Raw genomic sequence first — 17744 nt, forward strand, 5'->3', positions numbered from 1 at the left:
AGGATGACTCACCTGCTGCCAATGTGACCTCAAGGCATGTCGTGGGAGAGGGGCCTGGTGCCATTCCCTGAGACAGTGCCTTTCTTTCCTTAGCTGACTGCTAGTGCCTGTAGAATATCTGGCTAGAGACCAGCAGGGCGTACACCCCGCCTCAAGTCTAAGTCAGCAGCTTTCTCTATCTCATTTATACTTTAATAACAATTGATGACACAAAAGCTCTGAGCGATCAAATCATATCAAATCTTCATTTCAGATTGAAGATGCATTCCATGGTATTGCCATCTTAAGTCTTTCCATTGTTATGGAATATCTGTCCATGTATTCAGGATAGTTTTCAGCCAGGGTGTATAATTTCCAGTGTGCCAGTCTTGTCATCCTCGTTACATCCATGGCAAAGTGTTGTATTCATGTTGACATTATTGAAAGGGAATTTTTTTTAATTCCTTTTCAGATTATTATCTGATAATATATACAGAAATAACTGTAATCTTTCGTTTTTATCAGTTCGGACAGCTTGATAGTTGTCTTTAAATTCTTTCCTTTCTCATACTTTAAGATTTTCCGGGCACCGTACATGTACTGCCTCACCCCTAATCTCAGTCATGTGTTCAAAGGACTTCTGTCCTTTATTTGTTTACTTATTTTTTGCAACATTGAATTCGTTTTGACTATGCTGGGTCTCTGCTGCAAGATGGAAGTTGCTAGGACCTCTGGACTGCAGTCTTCCATCTCTTACTGAACCTCTTGTTGACCTCTTCAGAATCCTGGTTGGTGGGAGCTTGTTAGTTCCTTGTTCCTTACCAGGACCTCCTGTGGTAAGTGTTTTTCTCTTCTCTGTTGCCTGGTAAGGGTGGATGGTCATTGGCATCCCAAAGCTAGCTAGAAGTCAATTATTTAGGCAGGCTTGTGCATAGATATGGGACAAGGCAATGGCAACCAACTCCAGTACTCTTGCGTGGAAAATCCCATGGATGGAAGAGCCTGGTAGGCTGCAGTCCATGGGGTCGCTAAGAGTCGGACACCACTGAGCGACTTCACGTTCACTTTTCACTTTCATGCATGGGAGGAGGAAATTGCAACCCACTCCAGTGTTCTTGCCTAGAGAACCCCAGGGACTGCGGGGCCTGGTGGGCTGCCGTCTATGGGGTCGCACAGAGTCGGACATGACTGAAACGACTTAGCAGCAGCAGCGGCGGCAGCAGCAGCAGAAGCAGTGCATCGATATCAAAAGGGCTGCAAACAGTCAGGAAGGATCACATATGTCACCATGAAACACTACTTCTCCACTTAGCCAAAGCTAACCAAAGATTTCTGTTCTAGGTCAACCTAGAAGAGATCACTTAAGAGGTAAAGAAACTTAAACTCCATTAGCAAAAGCAGTTCGACATCTCAAGAAAACTTGTGCTAGGCACAGAACTCTTTTCTGGGGGTCCAGTTTCCCTACAACCTCCTTATCCCATTCTGTACCCATTCCTTTGCTTCTCCCATCCTGAAACTGCCACCTGTAAGACAGAACTACTTCGTTTTCCTTCCTCAAGTGCCATTGCATTCCACATACTTTCTTGATATAACAAGTCATACATTTCCCTTAAGCAACCAAGAACTGACTTTTATATTGGCATTGGCTATAGCCCGCCCCCCTCCCCCCACCCCCAAGAACAGAACAAAACAAAACAAAACAATTGCTTTCTTACATTTAACATGTCAGGATGGTGCCAGACACTATTCATGGAGAGTCAAAAATCTCTTTTGTTTCTGTGTAAAAGGGAGGTCCTTTCAAGTCGTGAATGTTTCAGAACTTTCATTTATTTGGAAATGACCTAGCTATTCAATACACTGTCGTCACAAGGATAGAAACTCGGGTAACCAAAACACCTGGAGCAACGTTTGTTAGTTCAGTTCAGTTCAGTTGCTCAGTCGTGTCTGACTCTTTGGGACCCCGTGGCCTGAAGGACGCCAGGCTTCCGTGTCTGTCACCAGCTCCAGGGGCTTGCTCAAACTCATGTCCATCGAGTCAGTGATGCCATCCAACCATCGTACCCTTGTCATCCCCTTCTCCTCTGCCTTCAATCAAGACTATGAGAGGCAGATATTTTAGAGTATAATTATTGTAAAGAGTTTGTCTAAAAGCTCATATCACATTTACATTTTTTACTTTTGTTGTTGTCGTTTCCAGGTAGTTTCTTGCTGACAAGCTTGTGACAGATATAACAATAGAGCAATTTTTACCTCAAAAGAAACCTAGGCACTATGAACATGTTGTGCTTAATGTTGTTGACTCTTAGACATGTCTATAATGGAGGAGCAAAACCAAAAATACTAGATATTTAATATTGACTAGTTCCCAGTTCACGGGACTCTGACATTCATTTAGGTCAATGTTTTCTTGTATTTCCAGCAGTTTGATTTGGAAGGGCTGCCTTGTCTTGAGACCATTGAAATCAGAACACAGAACTTGAGCAATATTATCAAAAAACACAAGGCTCACACTGACACATACCTTAATCCAAACAGACAGACAAGACATCTTCCAGGTTTCCGCCTGAGATTTAAAATATTTCTTTGAGCCAGTCTTCTGGGGAGTGGGGGGATGGAGGTGGCAGTAAGGCAGGCTTGGGTAACAAGCTAATTGTTGGTCATTGCATATGCAAAGAACCAGCTTTCCGGGTTCCAAGGAAAAAAGTTTCCTTGGTAACCAACTTTGTCTGGTTCTATAGAATATCATGGCCCTCCTAGGTCAGGTCATCTTGCCTTTCTGTAGTCCTCGTTTTATCCCTAAATCATAGACAGCTTGGATTGTCTCTGTGGGGTGTATGTATTGTCCTCATGTTTGACCTGGCGGCAGCAGCGAGGTCCGAGAGCCTCTCCTGGAACCGGGCGTGGGGACGGGGCTCACCGAGAGCCGCTGGTGAAGGTGGGCAGCGCCCCTGGAGCGCGGCAGGGGCGGGGCCAACCCGGGCGGCGCAGGGCGGGTGTCGGCTCCTGGCGGGGGTAGGGGAGGGCTTCCCAGTTGTGCTCTCGGAGATGGCCACAGCGGCTGGAAACGCGCCGGGAGCGCAGCCAGGGTGGGGTAAACCTGGGCTGCACAGGTCGAGATTCCGCTCGCTGTGGGTGGGTGGTCGGTCCCTGTTGTGCTCCCGGGGGTCGCCAATGTGGCTGGGAACCCGCCGGGAGCCCGGCAGGGCCGGGACGAAACCTGGCGGCGCGGGGCGGGGTGGGGGGTCCGTTCGCAGCGGGGGTCGGCTCCTGGCGGGGGTGGGGGAGGGCTTTCCAGATGTGCTGTTGGGGGTCGCCATTGCGGCTGGGAATGCCCATTTCGTGAACTCCTGGATCCCCAAGGATCGGCATCCATTGGCCACAGCGGAGGGGTGCGGAACACAGGTAAGGGAACGGGGACTGCCTGGAGCAGGGAACCATGTATTCCGCCCTGTGTTGGCACAGTCTCAGAGCTCCCCAACCTGGCGGTCGCAGGAAGGCCTCGTCTTTGGGGTCAAGGCCTTTACCACTCCACCCCTCTGCTGAAAAACCTCAGAGTCTGCGCGGTTTTCCCAAGCAGCCTAGTGTCCGCTGGAAGTCCAAGGGACAGAACCCTGAATTCTGGCCGGCTGGCCCAGCCCTGCTTCTGGCACTTTGTAGGCCAGCGGGCCCTGGAGCACCTGCTAGGATGGGAAAGGGAAGGGTATGCGAATTGCACCCTGGTGGCCGCCCAGGCAGCAAAGAAGGGGGGAGGGCACCTTACTGCCCTTTAATGGCAGACAGAATCTGTGGCTGTCCTGCTGCGTGGGCCTTTTTATGGGGACCTTGTGCAATAAAAGTTTACCGGTGAACTTAGGGAACTTCCCAGTGTGCTTCTGACAGATGAGGGATGCTGTGGAGTTGGCGGGGCCTCTCAGGAGTCTGCTGGGTTTGGCGCAATGGAAGAGGGACTCATCTCCAGGGAAGGCAGGAACCTCAGGCTTCCTCTCCGTTTCGGACTCCGCCCGCAGGGTCCCTGCAGAGTTGGGACAGGAGAGTCAGGAATCGTCTTGTCTGAGGAAGGGAACTCTGCTTGCCTCTCGAGGTGCTCAGGGTCTCAGGCCCCTTGTTGAGCTGTGTGTGGAACCTGCGGGTATTTCCAGAAATGCACGACGGTGACAGTGCCCCTTCGTGTTGTGCCTTCACCCACTGGGTTGCCTTCGAAGAGGTGTCTGGGCCTCGGGTTCTTTTTAAGAGCGGACCGGGAAATTGGGGTCTTTCGGCATGTGGGACCACCCACGGGGCTAGTCTCAAATTTCCTAGTGAGGCCGGCTTCATCCTGAGGTGTGCTGGGAAGGCCGGGGACCCTTCCAGACAACGCAGGGGGATCGACTCTCCTGTCGCCATCAGGGGGGAGAAGGGGCTCAGATGAAGTGGGGCCGGAACCCTCGGTGTTACCCTCGAGGGAAACCGGCGTGTGGGGGACTTTTGGGGGTTGCATGAAAGGAGTCAGGTACCATTTCGCACTTCAGGACAGAACCTGGGACTTCCCTTGAGACGCCGTAGCGGGCAAGGGCCTCATCTTGCGAAGACGTTGGAACCATGTGGATTTTCTCGAGTTGCGGCGGGATTCTAGAGTTACGACGGGGATTTCAGGCTTCCTCTTGTGTTGGCCCCGGGAAGCCTAATCTTCCATTCGAGTTGCGAGGGAAAGCTTGGGGTTGCACTCGAGTCACTGCAGGGCCAAAGAGACCTCATCTAGGCCTGTGTCCGGGACTTAACGTTCCTCTCAAGGGAAGACAGGGATCTCAGGGTGGCGTTCCAGACTCCCCCGGGGAGTCAGACCTAGCCTCGAGGGCAAGCAAAGGATGCCGCTCTCCTCTCAAGTCGCGACACAGATCTCTTGGAGCCCACTGAGTGGCCTCAAGAGAGTCAGGCCTTCTCTTCAATTTGGAGAGAGGACTCAGGATTGCGGTCTGGGTCAGGCAGGAAAAGAAGGCCCTCACCTCGCGAGGATGGGGGCTTCTCAGGGGTTTCCTCGAGCTGCGGCGCCCGTGGGGGTTTTCTCACAAGGCAAGACGAGGATCTCAGGGAGCCTCTCGTGCGGTGCCAGGGAAGTCAGGTCTCTGTGCGCGTGGCGAGGGGGAGCGCGTCATGGCTCTCGAGTCATGGGAGAGGACTAGGGCCTCCAGACGCGTTGAAGAAGGACACTCGAGGTCTTTCTGGGGTTGCGGCGGGAAAGCCTCATTTCCCTCGACTTCTCCCGGGGACCTGAGGGAACTTCCCATGGTGCCTCTGATAGGTGAGGGATGCTGTGGAGTTGGTGGGGCCTCTCGGGACTCCGCTGGGCTTGGCGCAATGGAAGAGGGCCTCATCTCGAGGGGAGACAGGAAACTTAGGCTTCCTCTCCTTTTCGGACTCCAACCACAGGGTCCCTGCAGAGTTGGGACAGGAGAGTCAGGCCTCGTCTTGTCTGAGGAAGGGAACTCCGCTTGCCTCTCGAATTGCTCAGGGTGTCTCACGCACCTCGTCGAGCTGTGTGTGGAAACCGCGGGTTTTTCCGGACGACTCAGGGGGTGTCAGTGCCCCTTCGAGTGGTACCTTCACCCACAGGGTTGCCTTCGAAGAGGGGTCCGGGCCTCGGGTGCTTCTCAAGAGCGGACCGGGGAATCGGGGGCGTTCGGCATGTGGCACCACCCACGTGGCTCGTCTTGAATTTCCCCGTGAGACCGGCCTCATCCTGAGGTGCGCCGGGAAGGCCGGGAACCCCTTCTGGACCACGCAGGGGAATCGCCTCTCCTGTCGCGATCAGGAGGGGAGAAGGGGCTCAGATGAAGCTGTGCCGGGACTCTCAGTGTTCCCCTCGAGGGAACCCGGCGTGTCGGGGAACTTTTGCGTGTCGTACGAAGGGTGTCAGGTACCGTTTCGCACTTTAGGGCGGAACATGGGACTTCCCTTGAGACGCCGTAGTGGGCAAGGGCCTCATCTTGCGAAGACGTTGGAACCACGTGTTTTTTCTCGATTTGCGGCGGGATTCTCGAGTGACGACGGGGATTACAGGCTTCCTCCTCTGTTGGCCCTGGGAAGCCCCGTCTTCCATTCGAGTGGCGAGGGAAAGCTGGGGGCTGCCTTGAGTCACTGCAGGGCCAAAGAGACCTCATCTAGGCGTGTGTCCAGGACCTAATGTTCCTATCCAGGGAAGGCAGGGATCTCGGGGTTGCATTCCAGTATCCCCCGGGGTGTCAGGCCTCATCTCGAGGGGAAGCCAAGGACTCCGCTGTCCTCCCGAGTCACGACGCGGATCTCTTGGAGCCCCCTAGTGGCCTCTGTGGAGTCAAGCCTCCTCTTCATTTTGGAGAGAGGGCTCGGGATTGTTCTCCAGGCCATGTAGGAAAAGAAGGCCCTTCACCTCGTGAGGACGGGGGCGTCTCAGGGGTTTCCTCGAGCTGCAGCGCCCTTGGGGGTTTTCTCGCGAGGTACGACGAGGATCTCAGGGAGCCTCTCGTGCGGCGCCAGGGAAGTCAGGTCTCCCTGCGCGTGGCTAGGGGGAGCGCGTCATGGCTCTCGAGTCACGGGAGGGGACTAGGGCCTCGAGACGCGTTGAAGAGGGACTCTCGAGGTCTTTCTCGGGTTGTGTCGGGAAAAGTCATTTCCCTCGACTTCTGCCGGGGACCTTAGGGAACTTCCCTGGGTGTCTTGAGAGTTGATGGATACTGTGGAGTTGGCGGGGCCTCTCGGGACTCCGCTGGGTTTGTCGCAATGGAAGAGGGCCTCATCTCGAGGGGAGGCAGGAACCTCAGACTTCCTCTCTGTTTCGGACTCAGACCGCAGGGTCCCTGCAGAGTTGGGACAGGAGAGTCAGGCTACGTCTTTTCTGAGGAATGGAACTCCGCTTGCCTCTCGAGTTGTTCATCGGGTTTCAGGCCCCTTGTCAAACTGTGTGTGGAATCTGCAGGTTTTTCCAGACGATGCACGGGGGTGTCAGTGATCCTTTGATTTGTGCCTTCATCCACAGGGTTGCCTTCGAAGAGGTGTCCGGGCATCGGGTTCTTATGAAGAGCGGACTGGGAAATCGGGGTCGTTCAGCATTTGGCAGCACCCACGTGGGTTGTCTCGAATTTCCTCATGAAACCGGCCTCATCCTGAGGTGTGCTGCGAAGGTCATGAAACTCTTCCAGACAAAGCAGAGGAATCGACCCTCCTGTGGCGATCAGGAGGGGAGAAGTGGCTCAGATGAAGTGCTGCTGGGAACCTCAGTGTTTCCCTCAAGTGAGACAGGTATGTCGGGTAACTTTTGGGGTCGCATAAAGCGTTCCAAGTACCGTTTCACTCTTCAAAATGGAACGTTGGACTTCTCTTGGGGTGCTCCAGCGGGCAAGGGCCTCATCTTGGAATGACTGGGGAACCACTTGGTTTTTCTCGAGTTGCGGTGGGATATTTGAGTTACCACAGGGAATTCATGCTTCCTCTTGTGTTGGCCCACAAAAGTCTTATCTTCCATTCGAGATTCGAGGAAGAGCTGGAGGTGCGCTCTAGTCACTGAAGGCAAAAGAGACCCCACCAAGGCTTGTGTGCAGGACCTAATGTTCATGTCAAGGCTCGACAGAAATCTCGGGGTTGCATTCCAGACTCACCTTGGAGTCAGGCCTCGTCTCGAGGGGAAGCAAAGGACTCTGCTCTCCTCTCGAGTCGGACGGGTATGTCTTGGAGCCCACTGAGTGGCTTAAAGGGAGTCAAACCTCCTCTGGTGTTTGGAGGGAGGACACGGGATAGCTCTCCAGGCAATGCATGAAATGAAGGCCCTCATCTCCCAATGACTGGGGCGTCTCGTAGGTTTTCTCGAGCTGTGGCGCTAGTGTGGGGTTTCTCACGAAGTAAGACTGGGAGCTCAGTGAGCCTCTCACGTGGTGCCAGGGCAGTCAGGTCTCTATGCACGTGGTGAGAGGGAGCCCGTCATTGTTCTCGAGTCATGGTAGGGGAATTGGGCCTGAAGACGTGTTAAAAAAGGACTCTCGAGGTCTTTCTTGGGTTGCAGCAGGAAACCCTGGGTTCCATCGACTTGTGCCAGTGACCTCAGGAAGCTTCTCAGTGTGCCTCTGAGAAGTCAGGGTCACTGTGGAGTTGGGAGGGGCCTCTCGGAACTCCACTGGGTTTGGTGCAATGGAAGAGGGCCTCATGACAAGTTGAGGCAGGAACCTCAGGGTTCCTCTCCTGGCTTCGAATGCGCCGGATCTGACTCGGATCCCAGAGTCCCTGCAGAGTTGGGACAGGAGAGTCAGGCCTCGTCTTGTGTGGAGGAATGGAACTCCGCTTGACTCTCGCGTTGTTCATGGGGTGACAGGCCACTTGTCGATTTGTATGTGGAACTTGCGGGTTTTTCTGGACGATGCACCGGGGTGTCACTGCCCCTTCGTGTTGTGCCTTCATCCACAGGATTGCCTTCGAGTTGGGTTCTGCCATCGGGTTCTTATCAAGAGTGGACCAGGGAATCGGGGTCTTTTGGCATGCCGCACCACCCATGAGGCTATGTCTCGAATTTCCTCGTGAGACTGGCCTCATCTTGATGTGCGCCAGGAAGGTCGGGAACGCCTTCCAGACAAAGCAGGGGAATCAAACCTCCTGTCGCGATCAAGAGGGGAGAAGAGTCTCAGATGAAGTGGTGCCGGGAACCTCGGTGTTCTCCTCAAGTGAGACTGGTATGTCGGGGAACTTTTGGGGTCGCATCAAGGGTTCCAAGTAATTTTTCGCTCTTCAATACGGAACGTGGGACTTCTCTTGAGACGCTGTAGCGGGCAAGGGCCTCATCTTTCGATGACGGGGGAACCACGTGGTTTTTCTTGAGTTGCGGCGGGATTCTCGAGTTACGACGGGGAATTCAGGCTTCCTGTTCAACTGGCCCAGGGAAGTCCAGTTTTCATTCGAATTGCGAGTTAGAACTGGGGATTGCTCTCGAGACACTGCAGGGCCAAATAGACCTCATCTAGGCTTGTGTCCAGGACCTAATGTTCCTCTGCTGGGGCGACAGCGATCTCGGCATTGCATTCTCGACTCACCCTGGGAATCAGGCCTCGTCTCGAGGGGAAGCCAAGGACACCACTCTCCTCTCGAGTCGCGACGGGTATATCTTGGAGCTCACTGTGTGGCCTAAAATGAGTCAAGCCTCCTGTGGAGTTTGGAGAGAGGACTCAGGATTGCTCTCCAGGCCATACAGCAAAAGAAGGCCCTCATCTCGTGAGGACTGGGGCGTCTCGTGTGTATTCTCAAGCTGCGGCTCCAGTGTGGTGTTGCTCACGAGGTATAATGGGGAGCTCAGGGAGCCTCTCCTGTGGCGCCAGGGAAGTCAGGTTTCTATGCGCGTGGCTAGGGGGAGCGCATCATTGCTCTCGAGTCATGGTAGGGGAATCGCACCTCAAGACACGTTGAAGAAGGACTCTCGAGGTCTTTTACGGGTTGGGGCAGGAAACCCTTGGTTCCCTCGACTTGTGCCAGTGATCTCAGGAAGGTCTAAGGGTGCCTCTGAGAAGTCAGGGATACTGTGCAGTGGGGAGGGGCCTCTCGGGACTCCACTGGGTTCGGTGCAATGGAAGAGGGCCTCATCTCGAGTGGAGGCAGGAAACTCATGTTTCCTCTCCTGACTTCCCCTGGGCCAGATCTGACTCGGATCGCAGTTTCGCTGCAGAGTTCGAACAGGAGAGTCAGGCCTCGTCTTGTGTGGAGGAATGGAACTCTGCTTGCCTCTCCAGTTGTTCACGGGGTGACAGGTCACTTCTCGAGCTGTGTGTGGTACCTGCGGGTTTCTCCGGATGATACCTGGGGGTGTCAGTGCCCCTTCGTGTTGTGCCTTCATCAAAAGGGTTATCTTCAAAGAGGTGTCCGGGCATTGGGATCTTATCAAGAGCAAACCGGGAAATCGGGGTCTTTCGGCATGTGTCACCATCCACGAGGCTATGTCTCGAATATCCTCGTGAGTCCGGCCTCATCCTGAGATGCACCGGGAAAGGCGGGAACCCCTTCAAGACAAAACAGGGGAATCAACCCTCCTGTCACGATCAGGAGGGGAGAAGGGGCCCAGATGTAGTGGTGCTGGGAACCTCGGTGTTCTCCTCGAGTCAGACCGGTGTGTCGAGGAACTTTTGAGGTCGCATCAAGGGTGCCAATACCGTTTCGCACTTCAAGACGGAACGTGGGACTTCTCTTGAGACGCTGTAAGGGGCAAGGGCCTCATCTTGCGATGACGGGGGAACCACGTGGCATTTCTCGAGTTGTGGCGGGATTCTCGAGTTTCGACGGGGAATACAGTCTTCCTCATGTGTTGGCCCAGGGAAGTCCTATCTTCCATTCGAGTTTCAAGGGAGAGCGGGGGATTGTCCACGAGTCACTGCAGGGCAAAATAGACCTCATCTAGGCTTGTGTCCAGGACTTAATGTTCGTCCCTAGGGGCCACAGGGATCTGTTGGTTGCATACCAGACTCACCCGGGGAATCAGGCCTCGTCTTGAGGGGAAGCAAAGAACTCCGCTCTCCTTTTGAGTCGCGATGGGTATCTCTTGGAGCCCACTGTGTGCCCTAAAGGGAGTCAAGCCTCCTGTGCTGTTTGGATAGAGGACTCGGGATTCCTCTCCAGGCCATGCAGGAAAAGAAGGCCCTCATCTCGCGATGACGGCAGCGTCTCGTGGGTTTTCTCCAGCTGCGGCGCCAGTATCAGATTTCTCACGAGGTACGACGGGGAACTCAGAGAGCCTCTCGTGTGGTGCTAGGGACGTCAGGTCTCCGTGCATGTGGTGAAGGGGAGTGCGTGATTGCTCTCGAGTCATAGTAGGCGAATTGGGCCTCAATACGCATTGAAGAAGGACTCTCGAGGTCTTTCTCGGGTTGCGGCAGGGAACCCTGGGTTCCCTCGACTTGTGTCGGTGACCTCAGGCAACTTCTCAGGGTGCCTCTGAGAAGTCAGGGACACTGTGGATTTGGGAGGGGCCTTTCGTTACTCAACTGGGTTTGGTGCAATCGAAGAGGGCCTCATCTCGAATGGAGGCAAGAACCTCAGGGGTCCTCTCAATTTCTGACTCGGGTCGCAGAGTACCTACCGAGTATGGACAAGAGAGTCACGCCTCGTCTTCTGTGGAGGAATGGATCTCCGCTTGCCTTTCGAGTTGTTCACGGAGTGACAGGCCACTTGTTGAGCTGTGTGTGGAACCTGCGGGTTTTTCCAGACGATGCACAGGGGTGTCAGTGCCCCCTCGTGTTGTGCCTTCATCCAAAGGGTTGCCTTAAAAGAGGTGTCTGGGCATCGGGTTCTTTTCAAGAGCGTACCAGAAAATTGGGGTCTTTCAGCATGTGGTACCACCCACGAGGCTACGTCTCGAATTTCCTCGGGAGACCTGCCTCATCCTGAGGTTCGCCGGGAAGGTAGGGAACCCCTTGCAGACAAAGCAGGGGAATCAATCCACCGGTCACGATCTGAAGGGGAGAAGGGGCTCAGATGAAGTGGTGCCGGGAACCTCGGTGGTCCCCTCGAGTGAGACCGGTATGTCTCGGCACTTTTGAGGTCGCATCAAGGGTGCCAAGTACAGTTTCGCACTTCAAGACGGAACGTGGGAATTCTCTGGAGATGCTCTAGCGGGCAAGGGCCTCATATTGCGATGACGAGGGAAACACGTGGTTTTTCTCGAGATGCGGTGGGATTCTCGAGTTACGATGGGGAATTCAGGCTTCCTCTTGTGTTGGCCCAGGAAGTCCAATCTTCCATTCAACTTGTCACAGAGAGCTGTGGGTTGCTCTCGAGTCACTTCAGGGCAAAGAGTCCTCATCTAGGCTTGGGTCCAGGACGTAGTGTTCCTCTCCAGGGGCAACAGGGATATCGGGGTCGCATTCCAGTCTCACCTGGTGGGTCACGCCTCGTCTCGAGTGGAAGCAAAGGACTCCACTATCCTCTCGAGTCACGACGTGTAACTCTTGGAGCCCAATGAGTGGCCTAAAGGGAGTCAAGCGTCCTGTGTAGCATGGACAGAAGGTTCACGCTTGATCTGCATACCATTCAGTTAAAGATGGCCCTCCTCTCTTGATGACGGGAGCATCTCATGGGTTTTCTCGAGCTGCGGCGTCAGTGTGGGGTTTCTCACGAGATATAATGGGGAGCTCAGGGAGCCTCTCGTGTGGCGCCAGAGAAGTCAGGCCTCCATGCGTGTGGCCAGGCAGATCGCGTCATTGCTCTGGAGTCATGGGAGGGACTAGGGCCTCAAGACGCATTTAAGAAGGACTCTCGAGGTCTTTCTTGGGTAGGGGCGGGAAACACTTATTTCCCTCGACCTCTACCGGGGACCTTAGGGAACTTCCCAGGTGCCTCTGAGAGGTGAGGGATACTGAGGAGTTAGAGGGGCCTCTCGGGACTCCACTAGGTTTGACGAAATGAAAGAGGGCCTCATCTCGATTGGAGGCAGGAACCTCAGGCTTCCTCTCCATTTCTGACTCCGACCGCAGGGTCCCTGCAGGGTTGGGACAGGAGAGTCAGGCCTCGTCTTGTCTGAGTAATGGAACTCTGCTTGCCTCTTGAGTCGTTCAGTGGGTCTCAGGCCCCTTGTCGAGCTGTGTGTGGAACGTGCGGGTGTTTCCAGAAGATGCACAGGGGTGTCATTGCCCCTTCATTTTGTGCCTTCCCCCACAGGGTTGCCTTCAAAGAGGTGTCCGGGCATCGGGTTCATTTCAAGAGCGGACCGGGAAATCGGGGTCGTTCGGCATGTGGCAGCACCCACGTGGCTCATCTCGAATTTCCTCGTGAGACCAGCATCATCCTGAGGTGCGCCGGGAAGGCCGGGAACACCTTCCACACAAAGAAGGGGAATTGACTCTCCTGTCGTGATCAGGTGGGGAGATGGGGCTCAGATGAAGTGGGCCCGGGACTCTAGGTGTTCCACTCGAGGGAACCCGGCATTTCAGGGAACTTTAGGGGTCGCATCAAGGGAGCCAAGTACCGTTTCCCACTTCAGGACGGAACATGTGACTTCCCTGGGGACGCTGTAGCGGGCAAGGGCCTCATTCTGTGAAGACGTTGGAACCACGTCGTTTTTCTCGAGTTGAGTCTGGATTCTCGAAAACGACGGGGATTTCAGGCTTCCTCTTGGGTTGGCCCTGGGAAGCCCAATCTTCCCCTGGAGTTGCGAGGGAAAGCTGGGGGTTCTGCTCGAGTCACTACAGGGCCAAAGAGACCTCATCGAGGCGTGTGTCCAGGACCTAATATTCCTCTCAAGGGAAGACAGGGATCTCGGGTTTCCATTCCAGACTCCCCCGGGGAGTCAGGCCTCGCCTCGAGGGGAAGCAGAGGACTCCGCTTTCCTCTCAAGTCGCGACACGGATCTCTTGGAGCCCAATGAGTGGACTCAAGGGTGTCGAGCCTCCTCTTCAGTTTGGAGAGAGGACTCGGGATTGCTCTCCAGGCCAGGCAGGAAAAGAAGGCCCTCATCTCGCGATGACGGGGGCGTCTCATGGGTTTCCTCAGGCTGCGGCGCCCATGGGGGTTTTCTCACGAGGCACGACGAAGACCTCAGGGAGCCTCTCGTGCGGTGCCAGGGAACTCATGTCTCCATGCGCATGGCGAGGGGGAGCTGGTCATCACTCTCGAGTCATGTAATTGACTAGGGCCTCAAGACGCGTTGAAGAAGGACTCTCGAGGTCTTTCTCGGGTGGCGGCGGGAAACCCTCGTTTCCCTCGACTTCTGCAGGGGACTATAGGGAACTTCCCATGGTGACTCTGAGAGGTGAGGGATGCTGTGGAGTTGGCAGGGCCTCTCGGGACTCTGCTGGGTTCGGCGCAATGGAAGAGGGCCTCATCTCGAGGGGAGGCAGGAACCTCAGGCTTGCTCTCCGATTCTGACTCCGACTGCACGGTCCCTGCAGTGTTGGGACAGGAGAGTCATGCCTCGTCTTGTCTGAGGAATGGAATTCTGGTTGCCTCTCGAGTTGTTCCGGGAGTCTCAGGCCCCTTGTCGAGCTGTGTGTAGACCCTGCGGGTTTTTCCGGATGATGCACGGGGGTGTCAGTGCCCCTTCGTGTTGTGCCTTCACTCACAGGGTTGCCTTCGAAGAGGTGTCCGGGCATCGGGTTCTTATCAAGTGCAGACCGGAAAATCGGGGTCGTTTGGCACGTGGCACCTCACACATGGCTAGTCTCGAATTTCCTCCTGAGACCGGCCTCATCCTGAGGTGCACCAGGAAGGCCGGGAACCCCTTCCAGAGAAAGCAGGGGAATCGACTCTCCTGTCGCGATCAGGAGGGGAGAAGGGGCTCAGATGAAGTGGTGCCGGGACCCTCGGTGTTCCCCTCGAGGCACCCAGCGTGTCGGCGAACTTTTGCGGTCTCATCAAGGGTGTCAAGTACCGTTTCACACTTAAGGACGGAACATGGGACTTCCCTGGAGACGCCGGGAATTTCGGTCTTCCCCTGGAGTGAGACCGGTATTTTGGGGAAATTTGGGGTCGCATCAAGGGTGCCAAGTAGCATTTCGAACTTTAAGATGGAACGTGGGACTTCTCTTGAGACTCTAGCTGGCAAGGGCCTCATATTGTGATGAAGGGGGAACCACATGGTTTTTAAGACTTGAGGCTGAATTCTCGAATTACGATGGGAAATTCAGACTTCCTCTTGTGTTGACCGTGGGAAGACCAATCTTCCATTCAAATAGTGAGGGAGAGATGGAGGTTGCTCTCGAGTCACTGTAGGGCAAAATAGACCTCATCTAGGCTTGTGTCTAGGACATAATGTTCCACTCCAGGGGCGACAGGGATCTCGGGGTTGCATTCCAAACTCACCCGGGGAGTCAGGCCTCGTCTCGAGGGAAGCAAAGGACTCCGCTCTCCTCTCGAGTCGCACCGGGTATTTCTTGGACCCAACTGAGTGGCCTAAAGGGAGTCAATCCTCCTGTGAAGTTTGGAGAGAGGACCAGGGATTGCTCTCCAGGTCAGGCAGGAAAAGAAGGCCCCCATCTCTCCTTGACGGGGGCATCTTGTGGTTTTTCTCGAACTGCGGCGCCACTGTGCGTTTTCTCACGAGGTACGATGGGGTACTCAGGGAGCCTCTTGTGTGGTACTAGGGAAGTCAGTTTTCCTGCTTGTGGCAAGGGGAGGGCGTCCTTGCTCTGGAGTCATGGTAGGGGAATCGGGCATCAAGAGACGTTGAAAAAGGACTCTCCAAGTCTTTCTCGGGTTACTTCAGGAAACTCTGGGTTCCCTCGACTTGTGCCAGTGACCTCAGGTAGCTTCTCAGGGAGCCTCTGAGAATTCAGGGATACTGTGGTGTTGGGAGGGGCCTCTCGGGACACCACTGAGTTTGGTTCAATGGAAGAGGGCCTCTTCTCTAGTTGAGGCAGGAACCTCAGGGTTCCTCTCCATTTCTGACACCGATCGCAGGGTCCCTGAAGAGTTGGGCCAGGAGGGTAAGGCCTCGTCTTGTGTGAAGGAATGCAACTTCGCTTGCCTCTCGAGTTGTTCACGGGGTGACAGTCCACATTTGGAGCTGTGAGTGGAATCGGCGGGTTTTTCCAGACGATGCATGGGGATGTCAGTGTCCCTTCGTGTTGTGCCTTCATCCACAGGGTTGCCTTCGAAGAGATGTCCGGGCGTCAGGTTCTTATCTAGAGTGGACCGGGAATTCGGGATCTTTCAGCATGTGGCACCAACCATGAGGCTACTTTTCGAATTTCCTCATGAGACCGGCCTCATCCAGAGGTTCGCGGGGAACGTCGGGAACCCCTTGCAGACAAAGCATGGGAGTCGACCCTCCTGTCGCGATCAGGAGGGGTGAAGGGGCTCACAGGAAGTGGTGCCGTGAACTTTGGTGTTTCCCTCGAGTGAGACCGGTATGTCAGGGAACTTTGGGGGTCGCATCAATGGTGCCAAGTACCGTTTTGTACTTCAGGATGGAACGTGGGACTTCTCTTGATACGCTGTAGCGGCCAAGGGCCTCATCTTGCGATGACGGGGGAGCCACGTGGTTTTTCTCGAGTTGTGGCGGGATTCTCGAGTTACGACGGGGATTTCAGGCTTCCTCTTGTGTTGGGCCAGGGAAGTCCAATCATCCATTCGAGTTGCGAGCGAGAGCTGGGGGTTGCGCTCGAGTCACTGCAGGGCAAAGGAGACCTCATCTACGCTTGTGTCCAGGACCTAATGTTCCTCTCCAAGGGACACAGGGATCTCAGGTTTGCATTCCAGACTCACCCAGGGAGTCAGGCCTCGTGTCGAAGGGAAGCAAAGGACTCCGCTCTCCTTTCGAGTCGCGACGCGCACCTCTTGGAGCCCACTTTGTGGCCTAAAGGGAGTCAAGCCTCCTTTGAAGTTTGGAGAGAGGACTTGGGACTGCTCTCCAGGCCATGCAGGAAAAGATGGCTCTCATCTCGCGATGACGGAGGGGTCTTGTGGGTTTTCTCGAGCTGCGGCACCAGTGTGGGGTTTCACACGAGGTACGTCAGGGAGCTCAGGGAGCCTCTCATGTGGCGCCAGGGAAGTCAGGTCTCCATGTGCGTGGCGAGGGGGAGCGCGTTTTTGCTCTCGAGCCATGGTAGGGGAATCTGACCTCAAGACGCATTGAAGAAGGACTCTCGAGGTCTTTCTTCGATTGTGGCAGGAAACCCTTATTTCCCTCGACGTTTGCCGGTGGCCTCAAGGAGCTTCTCAGAATGCCTATGAGAAGTCAGGGATACTGTGGAGATGGGAGTGTCCTATCGGGACTCCACTGGGTTTGTTTTAATGGAAGAGGGCCTCATCTCGGGTTGAGGCAGGAACCTCAGGTTTCCTCTCCATTTCTGACTCAGATTGAAGCGTGCCTGCAGAGTTGGGATTGGATACTCAGGCCTCGTCTTGTCTGAGGAAGGGAACTCCGCTTGCCTCTCTCATTGTTTAAGGGGTGACAGGCCAGTTGTGGAGCTGTATGTGGATCCTGTGGGATTTTCCGGACGATGAACAGGGTTGCCAGTGCCCCCTCGTGTAGTGCCTTCATCCACAGGGTTGCCTTAGAAGAGGTGTCTGGGCATCGGGTTCTTATCAAGAGCAAGACCGAGAAATCGTGGTCTTTTGGCACGTGGCACCAACACGAGGCTACGTCTCGAATTTCTTCGTGAGACTGGCCTCATCCTGAGGTGCGCCATGAAGGTCGGGAACCCCTTCTAGACAAAGCAGGAGGATCGACCTTCCTGCCGTGATCAGGAGCGGAGAAGGGGCTCAAATGAAGTGGTGCCAGGAACTTCGGTGTTCCCTTGGAGTGAGACCGGTATATTGGGGAACTTTTGGGGTCGCATCAAGGGTGCCAAGTAGCATTTCGAACTTTATGACGAAACATGGGACTTCTCTTGAGACTCTGTAGCGGGCAAAGGCCTCATATTGTGATGAATGGGGAACCACGTGGTTTTTAAGAGTTGCGGCGGGATTCTCGAGTTACAACGGGAAATTCAGACTTCCTCTTGTGTTGGCCCAGTGAAGACTAATCTTCCATTCGAATTGCGAGGGAGAGATGGGTGTTGCTCTCGAGTCACTGTAGGGCAAAATAGACCTCATCTAGGCTTTTGTCCAGGACATAATGTTCCTCTCCAGGGGCAACAGGGATCTCGGGGTTGCATTCCAGACTCACCCGAGGTAAGGCCTCATCTCGAGGGGAAACAAAGTACTCTGCTCTCCTCTCAAGTCGCGACAGGTATCTCTTGGAGCCCATTGAGTGGCCTAAAGGGACTAAAGCCTCCTGTGAAGTTTGGAGAAAGGACCAGGGATTGCTCTCCAGGTCAGGCAGGAAAAGAAGTCCCCAATCTCGCGAT

This window comes from Bubalus kerabau, unplaced genomic scaffold, assembly GCF_029407905.1.
Source record: "Bubalus kerabau isolate K-KA32 ecotype Philippines breed swamp buffalo unplaced genomic scaffold, PCC_UOA_SB_1v2 scaffold_27, whole genome shotgun sequence".
Taxonomy (NCBI): domain Eukaryota; kingdom Metazoa; phylum Chordata; class Mammalia; order Artiodactyla; family Bovidae; genus Bubalus; species Bubalus kerabau.